Source organism: Pygocentrus nattereri, chromosome 11 (assembly GCF_015220715.1).
Source record: "Pygocentrus nattereri isolate fPygNat1 chromosome 11, fPygNat1.pri, whole genome shotgun sequence".
NCBI classification, from domain to species: Eukaryota; Metazoa; Chordata; class Actinopteri; order Characiformes; family Serrasalmidae; genus Pygocentrus; species Pygocentrus nattereri.
Window position 1 is genome coordinate 6,606,916 of NC_051221.1, and position 9,169 is coordinate 6,616,084.

Below are 9,169 nucleotides of genomic sequence, written 5' to 3' on the forward strand. Positions count from 1 at the left end.
GCCGCGATAAAACAAATGGAGATGAACATTTGGCTTGAGGGAATTTTCTAGCTGAGATGCCTGTTACTTTGGGAAATACCATCTCAACACGGAATATGTTTAGCCTGAAAATTACACTTGGGAATTTTCACTACAAAAAGTTTGGCCTCGTTCTTTATTGGAGAAGCTGGGTCTGTATTCTCGGAGCTTGTCAGAGCAAGAGTGCTGAACTAGCGTGAGGGTCCTCTCTTATTTACACTGACTTTCCTGACATGAGCAGATCCTGGACCAGCACTTCTGCTCTGAGAAGCTTCATGACCTCAAGCTCTGGCCTTGAATATCTAAACTGGAATCTACCAGAAGGACCAAAACAGGGATATGGGTAGGAATGACTAAAGACTCTGAACAGGTGGCGTTTCATGCATTGTTGTAAGGCGTACTTAATTTTGTCTTCATCCCTGAATAAAATGAGTGGAGTCATTAGTGGGTTTAACTGAGTTTTCTTATGAACAGTGTTTTGGGGGGTTTCTTTTGTAAAAATAATTTTTAAACATTTAATTAAAAAATGAAGGGACCTATGAAATCTGTAAAGTTTTTTCTACTTATTCGATTTTCCCATTTTTGGTTTTCTCAGAGAGGCTGTCTCCTCATAGCAATGGGTTCGGTTCCCCAGCCAGGTGACCAGGGTCCTTTCAGTGGGGGGTTTGCTTGCTCTCCCTGTGTCTGTGTGGGTTTCTTCCCACAGTCCAAGGACGTGCAGTCAGGGTGATTGGACATGCTGTATTGCTCCAGGTGTGTGAGTGTATGTCTGTCTGTCTTGCGATGGACTGGCGACATGTCCAAGGTGTCCCAATGACTGCTGGGGTAGGCTCCAGCACCCCACACAACCCAGAAAGAATAGAGCTAGAGAGCAAAACGTAAACATCCTGATGGTTTGACCTCTTCAGTTGAGACTGAACACTTTGAAGTGTTTTGTTATGAAACGTTCTCTGCTGCATCCTAAAGAATATATTCATTTGTTAACAGGGATACATAATACTCATTTGCATCACACAGCATACTGGACATTTGGAGGTAGGCTTATGAAATATGACAGCTTTTTAAAAAAATGAGCAGAATTATCACCAGCATAACACAAAGCAGGCACTGAACCTTTTCTGTATTGACTGTATGTACAGTTGCATCAATAAGTTACTGAGTTTTGGTAGCTACTTAGACTTTTACATGAGCAGCTCTGAAAATATTAAATACATGTTCAGAACTGAGCAGCTCAAGATCAGATTTTTCACTGGTTTGTATTATAGAAGCAAATCTACCCTTCATTTAGGAATTTTATCTGATCTTATAGAATCTGATCATATTTTTCCTAAAGCTTTAACCAGCATAAAAGCTACATTGTTGTGAAAAAGTATTCACCCCTTCGTAGTTCCTTCCTCCGTAGTTCACTTCATTGAAGTGAAATGTGAATAGTGCAAATGTGAAAAAGTAATTGCCCCCTTAACTACTAAATCAACCAGTTAACCACAGTCACTTGACCACTGGGTTCAATTTCATTATTCAGGCATAACAACTGCCAGGCCTGCTGAATCTCAACATCACCTAAATAGTTATTTAAATCTACTGTCTGGAAAGGCTTATAAAGCCATGGCTGAGGCTCTGGGACTCCAGCAAACCACAATGAGAGCTATGATCCACAAATAAAGAAAACCTGGGACAGTGGTGAACTATTCCCAGCCTCTTCAGACCTGATCCAGCTCTGAAGGGTTTAATAATGATCTGATGAGCCGGATCAGGAGAGTCTCGGCAGGGAAGAGTTGATGTTACACAGGGCAGAAGTTTCCCAGGACCGGAGACAAGAACCACTGGTCCACACTGAAATCTGCTTCATCACCATGAATTAAAGCTTTAACACAATGTTAGATTTTTTTCAGAGATATTTTTTTCTCCAGAATCCAGAGGTCAGGCGACTCAGACTCCTGCAGTGAAATCTGCTCCTCCAGGAGAAACGGTCACTCTGAACTGTAGAGCCAGCCCTGCAGTGAATGAACACCTGTCCTGGTTTCAGCAGAAACCTGAAGAAGCTCCTAAACCTCCTGATTACAGATGTAGAAACGTTAGTCAAGCATTCCAGCTGGTTTCAGTGGCAGTGGATCTGCAAGCTGACCATCAGTGGAGTCCAGACTGAAGCTGGAGATCATTACTGGTGCGTCCACAGTGATACAGAGCCATACAAAAAGCTGTGGGAGTCCGAGACACAGAGACTGCACTGCTGCAGCTGAGACCTTCTGTAGGTGCTGAGGGGGAGGATGTGATGAATTACACACTCTGATTCACACTAGCACACTATTCAGTCAACACGACACACTGATCTGCTCAAACCGCCTCAGCGTCAGTGTTACAGGTGATGTTTCATACACGCTCTTTCTATAATATGAGATCCTGTAGTCGTTTCTAACAATTAGAAAAATTCTCCTCACCACCTTCAAACCACAGCTCTGAGCTAAACTGCTGTCCAAACACTCAGATCTTCTACCTCAGCTTCATCTCTTCAGATAACACCTGGCAGTGCATCACCTGCTACTGAGCACTGCTTTCATAAGATGCTCTTCACTCTGAAGGTGCTGATGAAGATCTGCTCATTTTAAAGAGCTGTATTGTAGGAACACAGGAGAACAGGGAGAGTCATGTGCTGTGATTGGAGGAACTGGTGAAGTGTGTAAAGATGAAAGGAGGAATTAGAAACACACTGTGGTTAATAGCTGTTAGATAGAGCTGTTCCGTTTAAACCACCAAGAGCTCCATGTCAAACTGATAAAATTCAGAAACACCCAAACGTTTCCTTTTAGAGTGTTAGTGTTGAAAGAAATTTAAGGTTTAAAATAGAATTAAATATTAAATCAGTGTTTTAAAGGAATTTTAAAGATCAAAGATGTGAATTTCTGTAGTTTGTAAATCTAAACTGTGGAAATGAAGAAGTTAAATATCAATAAAACAGCATTTTATTATAAGTGAGATTTTTTAAAGTATCAAAACTGAAAGGCTGAGAAGAATCACACTTTATTTAAAGATACAGACTTCTGGGTCTATTTTAGCTCATTAACTCTGTGCTGTGTTCTATATTGTTTGTAATCCATGGAAATCTCAATTAAATCTTAAACAAAAGGAAACTCCAGTCTCTCTCATCCAGATTTCACTCTACTGATTTATTATTTATTTTATTAAAGAGGAGAAAATGATTCATTCTCTGTAGGCGATGTGAGTGGATGTGTGCTCTGGTGTTTCTCCTGACCAAAGCAGCTGGAGATCATGGAGTCTCTCAGGCAGACTGTACAGCCCACCTCAGCCCCTCCCAGCCTATCCTGGTGCTTCACTCTCTTGAGAGCTGGGAGGCGTCAGGAATGCTGCTGAGTTTCCTCACTGGTCATGTTGCTGCTGCAGGATTCCTCACTGTAAACTGTGATGAAGACCACAGGAGAATCAGCTGGGCTTCATTCAGTGATCCACTCATTACACTCACATTTTATCACTCAGAATCAACACAGAAGCTGTTCTTATACAATACCATCCTATCAGGATCCATTTCAGACTCCACAAGTCTTTAATCAGCCTCATTAGTCTCTTTAACATACATCTAACAGTTTCAATCTTATTTATTTACTTTTATTTATAGATTTTAAATTTATTATCAGCTACATTCTGAGAAAATATTTGTATTTAATATTTACTGAATATTAATACTATTCATTTGAAATCCACTATATGTGAGTGCTAAATGTATGTTAATTATTTATAATAGTAACAATAAAAAGAATTGATAAAGGTAGTAATTAGTTCTCATTATTAATTTTGTCTTTCATTATTACAGTTTCTTTTATTGAGGTTCATCAATATTAATAATCATTAATTACATTATTACACTGAATCTTGACTCATTTCTGTTCATTCAGTGTCTATATTTACCAAACTAACCTGCTAATAAAGTCAGTCGATGTTTCTCTTTCATACACAAATCATGGCCTGCCGTTCCAAACATGGCCACACGGTGCGACAGACTCCACTGAGCGGCTGTGGGTGATGTGGAAGTGCGCGCCAGTTCTGGACTATCATTCAGATCCAAACAGACGTTCTGCTCGGTTCGGTTAACGGTCAGGTGGTGCTGGTGCTGGACAGCAGCACTAGCAGTTCTATTTCTGCTGTTTCTACCTTTAACACCATCTGTAGGTCCTGTTTTCATCTCTCTCTGAATCAGCCACTCACAGTTTCAGAGGATCAGTCAAATCAGTCTTCATGGTTCCTGATACACCTCAGACAGCTGGATCTGAACAGCAATAAAACAGGAGAGTGAGGAGTGAAGCTGCTCTCTGATCTACTGGAGGATCCATACTGTAACCTGGAGAAACTACAGTGAGTTGCTGAATTACTGTCTCTATATAAACACACACAAAGTGCGCTAAGGACTCTCCTGCACCTCACAGGGCGAGAACCCCTGCAGTTGTGCCGATCGGCTGGGAGAGTAAGTGCGGTAGGCCAGAACTGAGCTGGATGGACAAGCACAAAAAAGAACAAAGCTCACACAAACACTCCAACTCATCTGAAAACACCTCTGCTCCACAAGGGCTTGGGCTCAATTCCCCTCAAGAGGACACAGCAACATTGCACACATCCAGGATGCCATACACAGTAAAGAAGAGCAGAAAGCAAAACAATGACAGAGATTGCTAGCATGAAATATGCAATAGAAAAACACGCCAGACTAGAAATAAAAGAACACTGTCTTATTTTACACACCACAACATCAAGTCTCAAATGAGACCATCAAAAACTGCCATGGCTGACTATATTTCAAGTCATCCTAGCGGGGTATTGGGTAAAGTTTTCAACCAGCAACGATCGCGCCTCGGATTAACCTCACAGGCTACGATATCGCCTCTGCGAAAGAATAACGGCCTTATTCAGACGTATACATGCACAGGTTTAGCACCGAAGGACTCAAGAATGGTAAACAGTTAAGCAACATAATAAATAATAATAATATTAAATTTAATTTAAAAGCGCCTTTCTTGACACCCAAGGACACTGTACAAAATGTAGGGTTAAAAAAAAAAAACCTTCAACAGAGAGAGGAGGCTAATTTGAACAGGTGAGTTTTAAGACTGGATTTGAAAAGAGGAAAAGAGTCAATGTTACGGATGTCAGGTGGGAGGGAGTTCCAGAGTTTGGCAGCAGAGCGGCTGAAAGCTCTGCACCCCATGGTACTCAGACGAGCAGAAGGTACAGAGAGATGAATGGAATCTGAGTGAGCGGGTAGAAGTTACGATTTGGAGAAGATTTGACAGATAAGGGGGGGGCAAGATTATGTATGGCCTTAAATGTGTGGAGGAGAATTTTGTATTCGATCCTATATTTAACAGGGAGCCAGTGGAGCTGTTGAAGGACAGGTGTAATGTGATGGAATGAATGTACTGTCAATTTGGATAGAGGAAATATCCACTATCTATAATGTGGATTTGGAACCACAAAGCAAAATTTCAGTTTTATCACTGTTAAGTTTTAGGAAATTAGAGGTGAACCAGGATTTATTTCAGATAAACAGTTGGAAAGGGAAGAGGGCGGGAACAAAGTACTTAGCTTACTAGATAGATAGAGCTGGGTGTCATCGGCATAGCAGTGGAAATGGATGTCGAAAGAGCGAAAAATATTGCCAAGGGGCAGAAGGTAAATGATGAAAAGTAGCGGCCCCAGGACAGAACCCTGGGGTACACCAGAAGAAACAGGGGAAGACTGAGACCTGAAAGATTTGAGTTGAATGAACTGAGTGCGGCCTGAGAGATAGGAATGATCCCAGTCGAGTGTGATATGATTAATGCCAATGGAAGATAGTCTGTTAAGGAGGATAGTATCAGATCTAGAAGAACGAGAATGGAAAATAAACCAGAATCAGCTGCCATGAGAAGGTCATTAGTGATCTTAAGAAGAGCCGTTTCTGTGCTATGGAGGGGTCGAAAACCAGACTGGAATTGTTCATAGAGACAATTTTGGGATAGGTAGGAATGAATTTGAGTAGCAATAACTTTTTCAAGTATTTTGGAAATGAAAGGGAGGTTAGAAATCGGGCGAAGGTTATTAAAGTTGTTGGGGTCTGAGCCAAGTTTTTTCAGAATAGGAGTGATAGCAGCCGTTTTGAAGGGCGAAGGAACAACTCCACTAGTGAGTGAGGTATGAATAATGGCAGTTATGAGGGGGAGCAGAGAGGAAAGACCATATTTAACTAAGACTGTAGGGAAAGGATCAAGATGACATGTAGAAGGTTTTGATTTGCTAATGAGATCAGAAATGACAGATGCATCTGGAAGCTGAAAACAGGAGAGAGACTGACTGTGAAAGAGGTAGAGAGAAGGAGAGAGGCTGTGGATCAGGACAGATGTTCTGGTGGATTTTATACATTTTCTCACTGAAAAATGACATAAAAGCATTACAAGTATCAGTTGAGTAAAAGTGGGAAGGTAGGAAGGATTTGGGTTGGAAGAGTTTGTTGACTAGATAGAACAGTGTTTTGGTGTTCCCTTCACTAGAGTTAATTAGACCAGAGTAATAGGAGGATTTAGTTTGAACAATTACATCCTTACACTGCAATATGTGTGTTTTGTGCATTTCTTTGTGGATGGTAAGACCAGATTTTCTATAGAGTCGCTTGAGCTGACGAGTTTTAGCTTTCATTAGCCGTAGTTTAGGGGTATACCAGGGGGCAGAATGAGTGAAGGAAACAGTGAGTTTTCACAGGAGCAAGAGATTTGAGAACATATGGTAATGAGATCATCTGGGTTTCGAAACAACAACCTCCAGCTGCACAAGTACATTCTGGGAATACAGAAGCTGGAAATCAAGCAATTCAAACAATAAGCATGCACAAACAACATTCCATAAACTTATCTGAAAGAAAAAGCATCTTGGGAAAACTAGCACCTCAAAGGTGGAGCCAGTGTGCAAAACGATGACAAAGTGACACGGGCATTTAGAAAACACAGCAAGGCAAGGAAGGAGTCAGAAATTTACCTGGAGCTGGATGGACAAGAACAAAAAAGAACAAAGCTCACACAAACACTGCAACTGATCTGAAAACACCTCTGCTCCACAAGGGCTTGGGGTCAATTCCCCTCAAGAGGACACAGCAACATTGTACACATCCAGGATGCCATACACAGTAAAGAAGAGCAGAAAGCAAAACAATGACAGAGATTGCTAGCATGAAATATGCAATAGAAAAACACGCCAGACTAGAAATAAAAGAACACTGTCTTATTTTACACACCACAACATCAAGTCTCAAATGAGACCATCAAAAACTGCCATGGCTGACTATATTTCAAGTCATCCTAGCGGGGTATTGGGTAAAGTTTTCAACCAGCAACGATCGCGCCTCGGATTAACCTCACAGGCTACGATATCGCCTCTGCGAAAGAATAACGGCCTTATTGTTTTCTAAAGGTGAAACTTTGTCAGGAAGCCTTTCCAAGTTTTTTAACGTTTTTGAGACAGGGCTTGAACAATCAGTAGCCAAAATGATAAATGATCTACTCCCAGTGACAAACACTAGAAATAAATGCAAATAATGAACTATTATATGACCAGTAATAAAGAAAAAAATGTAATTTAACATGCTTATCTGTGCTTTAGAGTCAAACTGGTTCTTAAACTCTTTTTTGTGCTTTTAGTAGGTGTAGTTTCAAGCACAATTCTGGTTTGAACCAAACCTAAAAATTGCTGTATAACACATAAATCATCCATTTGCCACTAGATGGCACTTTTACTGGGCTAAATTGACGTTCCATTTAACCTGCTAGAGGCAGTTTTTCTTTCTTTCTTAGGCAACACAACTAAAATTGAAGCATCTCGTCTGCTCAGATATTTTACTGTTTCATGTTTTAACCTATATATCTTGATTATGTTTGATAGATTGATGTTTAATTAGAATAAGCATCTCTGTAGTTAGATATTCTCTTGCTTCAATGTAACCTGAATAGTACAATTTTAAAGCCGAGGTACGGGGTAACTAACAAAGTATTAATATAGGTTATTATAAATACACAAAATATCACCACTATCTAAACATCAGCACTATCAACAGGGGATCACATAATCAACTCACTGATGTTATAATGACAGGAGCCCAAGAGAACACAATTGGCTACAGGTTCCCAGGGTAGCTTTTTTCTCCATGTGCATTGAGCTTTCCAATGATTTTGCCTTAGTTTGAAAAGATGACTTTGAGGAGGCCTGTGTTATCCTTTACCCTTCTAGTGCTCATAGTCATGTGTGATTGGGGGAGACCTATCTAGAGGGTGGAAATGGATGTAACTAAACTGGGGAAAAAGTAGTTTGACATTTGGGAGTTGCCATTATATTAAGTGTGCAATGCACGTTGAGCGGGTGATGCCAAATGGTTGCACTGCAGGTTGTTTTGGCCAGCAGATGTAGCTAAAAACAAGAAAAAAAATTACATACAAATGCAAGTTAAAACTCAAAAATGCAGACGAAACCAGATATAAACAGAATCCAGAAATGCTGCCACCATCTCTGGGCCCGAGTTCATTTAAAATGGTCTAAAGGGAAGTGGAAAAGTTTGTATCTAAAGTTTCTCCCTTGTATCATTTGGTAAGTGTTCAGACTTATAGCACTAAGAAAGATGCAATTAAGACGTGGTGTGATCGTCCGATGGAAAAGACACGTGGGTGTCTTTCAGGTTGGGGTGCAAAAGTCGGTGTTTATTGAATCCCAGTGAAAAAATTGTAATTTATCCAGTGCAAAAAAGAAAAGATTTACAAATATATACAACTTAGTTTGAATAGTCCATTATTCAATCACAATTTTAGAGGTTTTGGGGCTTCAACCACATTTCATTAACTGCTCACAAGACTAGCTCATTCTGCCCCCTCTAGGGCTTTTATAGAGCTAAACAGGAAGTGGCGTGACATCACTTCTAGGTTTTGCATGGGAAAAGTTCATTATAAAAACTCAGCAGACAAAGGGCACTGATTTCCTCCCTGGCTGAAAACATGGCTACCTGCCTCTGGAGTCTATTCACAGGTGTTGTTGCCTCCGCTAAGTGTTCAAAAATGTAAAAGAGTTTTAAATGTTTAGTTTTATTGCAATCAAGTCAATCAAAATGAACTAATAATAAAACATTCATATT

At 40.3% G+C, this 9,169-nt stretch overlaps 2 non-coding genes across 2 annotated transcripts; both read right to left on the minus strand.

The window, feature by feature from the left end:
* Nucleotides 1-4,779: 4,779 nt before the first annotated feature.
* On the minus strand, nt 4,780-4,920 carry LOC119264455. Its single transcript, XR_005131029.1, has one exon. It is a non-coding gene; the product is annotated as a U4 spliceosomal RNA (small nuclear RNA).
* Nucleotides 4,921-7,300: 2,380 nt separating this feature from the next.
* Nucleotides 7,301-7,441, minus strand: LOC119264456. Its single transcript, XR_005131031.1, has one exon. It is a non-coding gene; the product is annotated as a U4 spliceosomal RNA (small nuclear RNA).
* Nucleotides 7,442-9,169: the final 1,728 nt, after the last annotated feature.